This window comes from Cyprinus carpio, unplaced genomic scaffold (assembly GCF_018340385.1).
Source record: "Cyprinus carpio isolate SPL01 unplaced genomic scaffold, ASM1834038v1 S000006786, whole genome shotgun sequence".
Lineage (NCBI taxonomy): Eukaryota > Metazoa > Chordata > Actinopteri > Cypriniformes > Cyprinidae > Cyprinus > Cyprinus carpio.
The window spans coordinates 278,644-290,560 of NW_024879375.1; the positions used below are offsets into that span (position 1 = coordinate 278,644).

Genomic DNA, 11,917 nt, shown 5'->3' on the forward strand with positions numbered 1-11,917 from the left:
ATAATACCTATTTTATGTATCATTGAATGGTGATCACTACCTATTGCATCTTTAACATTTCCTCTACCATTTTTCTATTATTATAGGTATTAATCCTATATTATTCCTTACCCATATTGTATTAAGTGCATTAACATCACCACACCGTATTGTTTTCAGTCTACTCTTTCTCATTACTGTTTCCAAAGTCTTGAATTCCACTGAAAGATTTTGTCAGTGTTTAAAAGTGCCTGATACTTTAGTTTTTCTTATTTCTTCTATCATATCATCTTCAGCACTGGTATTTTCCAGTGTTTTAATATGTATTATGTATCATTTCTCTTCGGTTTTGTGTCTTTTTAGAAGAGTTTATTTTTTATGGTTTTGTATGTATTTACTTTTATTTTTTTTTTTCTTATTGTAACGTACTTTTTGTGTTGCTGTATTTTGTCTCGTTCTTGCTCTTTCTGCTGGTTCTGTTTTCCCCGGCTTAAGACAATCCTTTGATATATATATTTTTTGTTTGTGTTCTTACATGCTAAATATCCTCCAGGTCTAGGGTTTCACTGACCTCCACACTTACACCATTTTTGGGCTCTTTCTGTTCACATTTCTAATATTCATGGGTTTCAAACACATCCACAGTACAGCTTCCTCCACACACTGCAGTAGCTATATTTCAGCATCTAGCACATAAGGTCTTACTGTGTAGCTGACAAACCCAGGTTTCTGTTCGCATTTCCAGTACTTATGGTTTCCAACACGCATACACAGTGGTGTTTGCTTTCACGCACCGTAGTTTATTTCAACATCTAGTATGTATGATCTTGTCTCTGCTTATCCATGGTTTTAGGTATTGTGCTTATAACTGAACTTAAGCCTTGAGCTTCTTCTGTTGTCTCTCATCCCTCAAACAATCACCAGACTGCATCCCTTAAAGTTTGGATTTAATTACAGTAGTCAAAAGTTTATCAAAGTTGTCCTAAGGCGAGACTGCACATTGGTTTTAGGATAACTTTGAGGAAAGGTTTTGATCCACATCATATTTTGACCAGTGTATTTCTCCTAGAGCTTTCATTCATAGCTTGATGGGATTCATTACTTCAGGGAATTTCAAAATACCTTGAATTCGTCTTCAGCTTTCATGACAGACTCACTGTCTTTATCTTTATCACTATACTTTCCAAGTTCATGAGGACTTGATTACTTTGTTACCTACCTGACAGACATGTATACACACATTGCATTTCTATAATTGGATATTCAAGTAAGTTGAAACCCAATCTCAGCTAGGTCGGCTTTCCTCTCTCTATCTCCCTGAAATTCATTTGGTTTTTAATTTAATTTTTATTTTATACACTTTTCAGTTTATCACAAGTTTACCACAAGGGGACGAGGGGCCCGGGGACGCTGCAGTCGTGTGCTCGGAAGAGTCATTGAAGATAATGTTGCCTCTGGTTCTCACTTGATTGAACTCCATTCACCGTTAGGCCTGTTAAATGAAACACTGCCCCATTTACTTCTTATAAGCCCCACAGATGTTTCCCTGGTCTATTAAGTATTGCGGCCCATCTATGCTCTCCTAGCCATACCAACCTCTGTTTTGTTACTCTTTTTTTTTTAATTCGTTGATTGGTTTTTCATGTATGATTGCATGTTTAATTGTAGTGCTGGGGATGGTAAAGTAGTTCTAGGCGTTGTATGGACAGCAGTTACAGCTGCAGGAGAGGCCGTGGTTGCGGTGGCTGCTGCTTCTGGTGAGGCCCCCACTGTTACGGCTGTGCTGTGGAAAGGTCGCCGCGGTTGTGCTGCTGCTGAGGAACGGCCGCTGCAGCTACTGCTGCTGCTGAGAAGAAGCCGCCGGAGTCGCGGCTGCTGCTGAGGAGAGGCCACCACTGGATCGGCCGCCGTTGTTGCAGCTGCTACTGCTGGAGTGGCTGCCGTTGTTGCGGCTACTGCTGCTGGAGAGGCCACCGTTGTTGCGGCTGATACAACCGCTGGAGAGCTCACCACTGTTGCAGCTACTACTGTTGGAGAGGCCGCCATTGTTGTAGCTGCTGCAACTGTGGCTTCTCCTGCTGCTGTTTTTTTAAAGCTGCTGTTGTTACCATGCCTAGAACTGTTTTGTACTGTTAACAGTACCATCCCCAGAACTACAACAGCACATGCAATCTTTCCCATTTTGTGAGTATTTTGGCTCTCTTTGTAGGAAAATCATGTAAGTGAGGTAGGGCTGATTAGACTTTAGATAGTGATGAATTGTACATTTAATAATCATAATTGTAAATGTAAAAAGTTGAAGTTTTTTTTAACCAATTGAAAGCTAACGCTCTGTAAATGTGGAAGTGCAAAACAATCAGAGCTTAAATTCTGTGCTTCGACTTTAATGTAAGTGTTACACATGTTGTCTTTATTTTATACATTTCTAGTTGAATATGGTCAAAATTTTACTTTTTAATCATAGATAGATTAGTTAAATTAAGTGTTTAGTTTTGAGTACATTGAAAGAGCGGTTAATGTGTTCTTTCTCCATTGCTAAGTTTTTCTTGTATTTCCTTGTATGTCCAATACCGAATACGTTTCTTCTGCAATTGATTTACAAATTCTGCAGTTATATTTTTGCATGTTTATTAAACATGTTTATTTGCATTAGGCTACTACTTTTATATTTGCTTTTTAAATATAAAATACACTTTTAGAATGAATGTGTTCTCCTACATTTCCTTATTCCTAGTATCCATTTCTTGACTACACGTTCATCCACCATGGCTACTTTCTTACTTTTGATCCAATTCTTTTATGAGAAACTTCTCAATTCTTCTCAGTTTCTTAAAGTTTTTATTCCTGCAGCTTTATATAACTTGCATACATTTTCATCTTTACATCTTTTCATCTGCTTTCTGTTAAATAATACCTATTTTATGTATCATTGAATGGTGATCACTACCTATTGCATCTTTAACATTTCCTCTACCATTTTTCTATTATTATAGGTATTAATCCTTATTATTCCTATATTATTCCTTACCCATATTGTATTAAGTGCATTAACATCACCACACCGTATTGTTTTCAGTCTACTCTTTCTCATTACTGTTTCCAAAGTCTTGAATTCCACTGAAAGATTTTGTCAGTGTTTAAAAGTGCCTGATACTTTAGTTTCTTATTTCTTCTATCATATCATCTTCAGCACTGGTATTTTCCAGTGTTTTAATATGTATCATGTATCATTTCTTTTTGGCTGTCAGTCTGTACAGAACAATTGATTACTTTTGATGTGAAAGGTATGAACTCCACTTTCCCTAAATCCCATTGTGTTCTACTTTGTGTTGCTGTATTTTGTCTCGTTCTTGCTCTTTCTGCTGGTTCTGTTTTCCCCGGCTTAAGACAATCCTTTGACATATATATTTTTTTGTTTGTGTGTGTGTTTTGTGCTTTTATGGTCTTGATATATATATTTTTTGTTTGTGGTCCAGCGTTTCACTGACCTCCACACTTACACCATTTTTGGGCTCTTTCTGTTCACATTTCTAATATTCATGGCTTCAAACACACATCCACAGTACAGCTTCCTCCACACAATGCAGTAGCTATATTTCAGCATCTAGCACATAAGGTCTTACTGTGTAGCTGACAAACCCAGTGTACACTTTATCAGACATTCAATCTTCATTAAATTGTAGCATCACTGATCGACTGTTCATTTTCTCTCCTGCTGTCACCTTTGCTCCCTGGATGCAGGTTTCTTTTAATTTTATTTTAGCAATGTCTCTGCTTATCCATGGTTTTAGGTATTGTGCTTATAACTGAACTTAAGCCTTGAGCTTCTTCTGTTGTCTCTCATCCCTCAAACAATCACCAGACTGCATCCCTTAAAGTTTGGATTTAATTACAGTAGTCAAAAGTTCATCAGAGTTGTCCTAAGACAAGACTGCACATTGGTTTTAGGATAACTTTGAGGAAAGGTTTTGATCCCACATCATATTTTGACCAGTGTATTTCTCCTAGAGCTTTCATTCATAGCTTGATGGGATTCATTACTTCAGGGAATTTCAAAATACCTTGAATTCATCTTCAGTTTTCATGACAGACTCACTGTCTTTATCTTTATCACTGTACTTTCCAAGTTCATGAGGACTTGATTACTTTTTTAACTACCTGACAGACATGTATACACGCATTGCCTTTCTATAGTTGGATATTCAAGTAAGTTCAAACCCAATCTCAGCTAGGTCGGCTTTCCTATCTCTATCTCCCTGAAATTCATTTTGTTTTTAATTTAATTTTTATTTTATACACTTTTCAGTTCATCACAAGTTTACCACAAGGGGACGAGGGGCCCGGGGGACGCTGCAGTCGTGTGCTCGGAAGAGTCATTGAAGATAATGTTGCCTCTGGTTCTCACTTGATTGAACTCCATTCACCGTTAGGGCCTGTTAAATGAAACGCTGCCCCATTTACTTCTTATAAGCCCCACAGATGTTTCCCTGGTCTATTAAGTATGCGGCCCATCTATGCTCTCCTAGCCATACCATGGCCCTACTGTTGCTCTCTTACTTTTACTTTTTTTTTTTTTTTTTTTTAATTCGTTGATTGGCTTTTTTTCATGTATGATTGCATGTTTAATTGTAGTGCTGGGGATGGTAAAGTAGTTCTAGGCGTTGTATGGACAGCAGTTACAGCTGCAGGAGAGGCCATGGTTGCGGTGGCTGCTGCTTCTGGTGAGGCCCCCACTGTTACGGCTGTGCTGTGGAAAGGTCGCCACGGTTGTGCTGCTGCTGAGGAACGGCCCGCTGCAGCTACTGCTGCTGCTGAGAAGAAGCCGCCGCAGGTCGCGGCTGCTGCTGAGGAGAGGCCACCACTGGATCGGCCGCCGTTGTTGCAGCTGCTACTGCTGGAGTGGCTGCCGTTGTTGCGGCTACTGCTGCTGGAGAGGCCACCGTTGTTGCGGCTGATACCGCTGGAGAGCTCACCACTGTTGCAGCTACTACTGTTGGAGAGGCCGCCATTGTTGTAGCTGCTGCAACCGTGGCTTCTCCTGCTGCTGTTTTTTAAAGCTGCTGTTGTTACCATGCCTAGAACTGTTTGTACTGTTAACAGTACCATCCCCAGAACTACAACAGCACATGCAATCTTTCCCATTTTGTGAGTATTTTGGCTCTCTTTGTAGAAAATCATGTAAGTGAGGTAGGGCTGATTAGACTTTAGATAGTGATGAATTGTACATTAATAATCAATAATTGTTATAATGTAAAAAGTTGAAGTTTTTTTTAACCAATTGAAAGCTAAGGCTCTGTAAATGTGGAAGTGCAAAACAATCAGAGCTTAAATTCTGTGCTTCGACTTTAATGTAAGTGTTACACACGTTGTCTTTATTTTAGACATTTCTAGTTGAATATGATCAAAATTGTACTTTTTAATCATATTAAATTAGTTAAATTAAGTGTTTAGTTTTTGAGTACATTGAAAGAGCGGTTAATGTGTTCTTTCTCCATTGCTAAGTTTTTCTTGTATTTTTTCTTGTATGTCCAATACTAATACGTTTCTTCTGCAATTGATTTTACAAATTCTGCAGTTATATTTGCATGTTTATTAAACATGTTTCTTTGCATTAGGCTACTACTTTTATATTTGCTTTTTAAATATAAAATACACTTTTAGAATGAATGTGTTTCTCCTACATTTCCTTATTCCTAGTATCCATTTCTTGACTACACGTTCATCCACCATGGCTACTTTCTTACTTTTGATCCAATTCTTTTATGAGAAACTTCTCAATTCTTCTCAGTTTCTTAAGCTTTTATTCCTGCAGCATTATATAACTTGCATTCATTTTCATCTTTACATCTTTTCATCTGCTTTCTGTTAAATCATTACTATTTTATGCATCATTGAATGGTGATCACTACCTATTGCATCTTTAACATTTCCCCCCTACCATTTTTTCTATTATTATAGGTATTAATCCTTATTATTCCTATATTATTCCTTACCCATATTGTATTAAGTGCATTAACATCTCACCACACCATATTGTTTTCAGTCTACTCTTTCTCACCGTTACTGTTTCCAAAGTCTTGAATTCCACTGAAAGATTTTGTCAGTGTTTAAAAGTGCCTGATACTTTAGTTTCTTATTTCTTCTATCATATCATCTTCAGCACTGGTATTTTCCAGTGTTTTAATATGTATCATGTATCATTTCTTTTTGGCTGTCAGTCTGTACAGAACAATTGATTACTTTTTGATGTGAAAGGTATGAACTCCACTTTCCCTAAATCCCATTTGTGTTCTACTTTGTGTTGCTGTATTTTGTCTCATTCTTGCTCTTTTTCTGCTGGTTCTGTTTTCCCCCGGCTTAAGACAATCCTTGACTATATATATTTTTTTGTTTGTGTGTGTGTTTTGTGCTTTTATGGTCTTCTTACATGCTAAATATCCTCCAGGTCTAGGGTTTCACTGACCCTCCACACTTACACCATTTTTGGGCTCTTTCTGTTCACATTTCTAATATTCATGGTTTCAAACACATCCACAGTACAGCTTCCTCCACACACTGCAGTAGCTATATTTCAGCATCTAGCACATAAGGTCTTATTGTGTAGCTGACAAACCCAGTGTACACTATCAGACATTCAATCTTCATTAAATTGTAGCATCACTGATCGACTGTTCATTTTCTCTCCTGCTGTCACCTTTGCTCCCTGGATGCAGGTTTCTTTTAATTTATTTTAGCAATGTCTCTGCTTATCCATGGTTTTAGGTATTGTGCTTATAACTGAACTTAAGCCTTGAGCTTCTTCTGTTGTCTCTCATCCCTCAAACAATCACCAGACTGCATCCCTTAAAGTTTGGATTTAATTACAGTAGTCAAAAGTTCATCAGAGTTGTCCTAAGACAAGACTGCACATTGGTTTTAGGATAACTTTGAGGAAAGGTTTTGATCCACATCATATTTTTGACCAGTGTCCAGACTGTATCCCTCAAAGTTTTGGCTTGATGGGGTTTTTTTTTTTTGGTTATTTGAGTTTTATGTTGTTTTTTTCTTCAGTTTTCATGACAGACTCACTGTCTTTATCTTTATCACTGTACTTTCCAAGTTCATGAGGACTTTGATTACTTTTGTTACCTACCTGACAGACATGTATACACACATTGCCTTTCTATAATTGGATATTCAAGTAAGTTGAAACCCAATCTCAGCTAGGTCGGCTTTCCTCTCTCTATCTCCCTGTAATTCATTTTGTTTTTAATTTAATTTTTATTTTATACACTTTTCAGTTCATCACAAGTTTACCACAAGGGGATGAGGGGCCCGGGGACGCTGCAGTCGTGTGCTTGGAAGAGTCATTGAAGATAATGTTGCCTCTGGTTCTCACTTGATTGAGCTCCATTCACCGTTAGGCCTGTTAAATGAAACGCTGCCCCATTTACTTCTTATAAGCCCCACAGATGTTTCCCTGTTCTATTAAGTATTCGGCCCATCTATGCTCTCCTAGCCATACCATACCTCTGTTGCTTGCTCTCTTTTTTTTTTTTTTTTTTTTTTTTTTTTAATTCGTTGATTTGGTTTTTCATGTATGATTGCATGTTTAATTGTAGTGCTGGGGATGGTAAAGTAGTTCTAGGCGTTGTATGGACAGCAGTTACAGCTGCAGGAGAGGCCGTGGTTGCGGTGGCTGCTGCTTCTGGTGAGGCCCCCACTGTTACGGCTGTGCTGTGGAAAGGTCGCCGCGGTTGTGCTGCTGCTGAGGAACGGCCGCCACAGCTACTGCTGCTGCTGAGGAGAAGCCGCCGCAATCGCGGCTGCTGCTGAGGAGAGGCCACCACTGGATCGGCCGCCGTTGTTGCAGCTGCTACTGCTGGAGTGGCTGCCGTTGTTGCGGCTACTGCTGCTGCTGGAGAGGCCACCGTTGTTGTGGCTGATACCGCTGGAGAGCTCACCACTGTTGCAGCTACTACTGTTGGAGAGGCCGCCATTGTTGTAGCTGCTGCAACCGTGGCTTCTCCTGCTGCTGTTTTTTAAAGCTGCTGTTGTTACCATGCCTAGAACTGTTTGTACTGTTAACAGTACCATCCCCAGAACTACAACAGCACATGCAATCTTTCCCATTTTGTGAGTATTTTGGCTCTCTTTGTGGAAAATCATGTAAGTGAGGTAGGGCTGATTAGACTTTAGATAGTGATGAATTGTACATTAATAATCAATAATTGTAATAAATATAAAAAGTTGAAGTATTTTTAACCAATTGAAAGCTAAGGCTCTGTAAATGTGGAAGTGCAAAACAATCAGAGCTTAAATTCTGTGCTTCGACTTTAATGTAAGTGTTACACACGTTGTCTTTATTTTAGACATTTCTAGTTGAATATGATCAAAATTGTACTTTTTAATCATATTAAATTAGTTAAATTAAGTGTTTAGTTTTGAGTACATTGAAAGAGCGGTTAATGTGGAAAAGTTTGAAATATATTTGCGGTGGTAGAGAGGTGTTGAATCAGGTTATTTTCAGGTTATTTAGAAACAGCCTCCCTGAAATGTTCTGAGAGCATTATTTAATGAAAATAAAAGAAGAATTGTAATTATTCCTTAACTTTTTTATTTTTTATTTAATTTTATTTAATATTTTATTTAATGTTAGTTGAAATAGTTGTAAGTAGTACATTCTAACTACATGACTGCAGTGTATTTTTGATCCAGTTCTATGTAAGGTATGCTGCGAGAGTATGGCATTGACAGGTTTAATTCCCTTTTTTTTAATTTTTTTTTTTTTTTAATACCAATTGAGTCCTAAAAGCTGACACCGGCTGTATGAGGACTCAACCATGCCGGCTGACACAGAAGGCCACTTTGGTCAAGTACTTTGTTTGGGGTTCCGTGTGCGATGGAACCAACCTTTTGGAGCTGTGGGGCCTCGAGCCAGCGGTCTCCAATGACCCGGGGAAATCCAGTGATGGCCGTGGATAGCTGGTCGTTGAACCACCCTCAGCTGAGAGCTGCCCAGTTGTGCTAGAGGTCGTCGCTGTTTGAGTGGTCAGCACCGTGGTACAAAGGGGAAACAGCAGCTGTGTGCTCAGAAGAGTCAGGGAACCCAGGGAAATCCAAGGACGGCAGTGACAGCTGGCCCGTTCACTTATTATAAGTCCCACAAAGGGATAGATATCTACTGGTCTTTTAAGTATTCGGCCCATCTCTACTCCTCTATCCATACCGTCCTCTAATGGTGTTTTAAGTATTCGGCCCATCTCTCTATAGGCCCTGTTATATCTATAGAACAGCTCTCTGTGAGAGACGCTGCTGGCCTGTACTCTCTCTCTCTCTCTCTCTCTCTCTCTCTCTCTCTCTCTCTATCTCTCTCTCTCTCTCTCTCTCTCTCTCTCTCTCTCTCTCTCTCTCTCTCTCTCTCTCTGTGTTTTTTTTTGTTTTTTTTTTTTTTTTTTGTTTTGTTTTTGTTATCAATTTTTTTTTTTTTTCCTTAGTTGCTAATACAACTCATTGTTTTTCTTCTTAGATATTTACATTTATTGAACATGACACATTTTATTCATGTCTTATTTTTAGAATATATTTTTAAAAAAATCTATTAAATGTTTTCCTCATCTTTGGTGGTAAAACCAATATCCTGTTTGAACATCTCTTTTGGCCGCTACTCTACGTCAGTGGCATAATGTCTAATTTCTTTAAAATACATGCATTTAAGTGTGGCCATTTAGTGTGTGTGTGTGTATATATATATATATATATATATATATATATATGTATATATATATATATAATAAAACTGGATATTGTAATGAATTGATGAAAATACTAAACTGGATACTTATTATATTCTTGTTCATCTGTGTTTGTTATCATCAACACATCCCTCACTACTGGCAACATTCTACCTCTTTTAAACAGACTCTCCCAACACTCAATCCTCAAATATATTATGTTTGAACATCACTTTTGGCCACTTATGTACATCAGAAAAGCCAACACTCAATCCTTTGCCTTTCAGACATCTCTGCCTGGGTGGAGCATCATGAAGTCAGAGCTGCTTGTAATCCCTGGAGACCTGTCAGTTGACCAGACATTACGGTGTAACAGGGGTCCACAACACTAACAGCAACCAGGACAGGAAAGAGCCTGGGGATTGGGGTTTGACCAACTGAGCTTTACCATCCACAGTTAAACAACGGTTTAGTCATGTAGGTTTGTGTTTGACAAATATCAGGAGGATCAGAGCATTTGTAGTGAATTTTAGGTTGTGATATTGGCTTTTAGGGCTGCCACTGAAATTTAGTTACATGTTTAATCACACTTTTATATTTCAGACACTTTTAATTTTAGAAATCAGTTAATTTTTAACACAGGGAATCTTTTATCTTGATATCATACTATAGAGAGACTATTTCTGTTTTTTTATATTGTTATATTGATATAGTGTTTCTGTTTTTGTTCTAGTACTAATAAATGAAGATTTAGATTTTCCAATGAAAAATGGATACATTACAGATAAACAAATGAATATTTCTGTTCTCGAACTAATACAAAAAAATGACGATTTACCCAATTTAAGGGTAAAATTTGAATTTCTACTGGCCAAAACCAGATTATTACATTACTTTAAATGGGTCTACCCCCAAGATTACTGCTATAAATATGAGCCATGTCCAAAAGTTAAAGGGGGAGGTATGCCCACAATTTATAGCCAGCCAAACTATGAAAAAAATCGGACTTATAGTCCGGAAAATACGGCAATTATTTTCAGTATTTCTCAGAGGTCTGTTTTGAGGTATAATTCATTTTGATTCACTGTGATGTTTGTACCGGCTACTGTATGCAGAGCACCATAAAGATTTTATCAAAGAATTTGCTGACTTTCTTTCAGAGTTAGTGCTAGCTGCAGATAAAGTCCTAATTGTTGGTGATTGTAATATCCATATGAATAATGGAAAAGATGCATCAGTATCAACTTCTAGGCATTCTGAACTATATTGGAGTTCGATAACACATCAGGACCATTGAAATCATACTTCAGATTTAATATTTAATACTGTCCCATTGGTTTGATGTTAATGGCATTGGCAAAACTACAGGTGTTTCATATTGAATGGAGGTTTTGATGTTAATGGCATTGGCAAAACTACAGGTGTTTCATATTGAATGGAGAGACAGTACTTCCTCCTGCGGGTATTTTATTCAGTACGATGGCTAAATTAATAAAAAAAAATAATAATACATCAACAGGTGTTGACATTTCCCAACAACACAGCATTAATGACATTATGAACTTCTTTACTTCCAAGATCTATACTATTATTAGAGATTTAATTGTTATATTGTATTAGAGCCGTCATATAATTTTTAATGTTATGGATTGAGTTAGGGTATATTCTGCTATAGGAGAGGAAGAATTGTTTAAATTTTTTAAATAATTTAAACCAGCAGCATGTATGTTAGACCCTATACCATCTAAGATACTAAAAGAGGTGCATATGTGTTAATCTGTGGGTGTTCCTTTAAAGACACAATCACTATGTTTACATTGACATCAGTAATCTAATTATTTACCTTATTCTGAATAAAACTATTATGATTAAGGTGATTTACATGAGTTGGTTTTAGAATATTCCTTTCTTGTTCCTGTTTTACGTTGTAGTACATTGATTGATTAATGGCAAACGCCATAATGTCCCAACGCAACGCCATCCAATGTCCCCTCCAGAATTTAACGTATGTTGGTCTTCGTTATGGTGCCATATTCAGTTTTGCGTGTTTTATTTAATTTTTACGAAAGCTTCAATTGCTGGTAATTACAGACAGTTGTCTTTTTTTTTTTTTTTTTTTTTTTTTTTATATTGTTTTTGCCATGAAAATAGTCTCAGATGCTGACATAACTACTACAGACAATAATGTGATGCATGCAATGGTGTTATTTTATTTTTTTCATTTT

General features: G+C 37.4%; 1 long non-coding RNA gene across 1 annotated transcript; it reads left to right on the forward strand.

Annotated features, from left to right (window-relative positions):
- The first annotated feature begins 10,777 nt into the window (after positions 1-10,777).
- On the forward strand, positions 10,778-11,152 carry LOC122144858. Its single transcript, XR_006159878.1, has 2 exons — positions 10,778-11,060; positions 11,114-11,152. It is a non-coding gene; the product is annotated as an uncharacterized LOC122144858 (long non-coding RNA).
- The last annotated feature ends 765 nt before the right edge of the window (positions 11,153-11,917 follow it).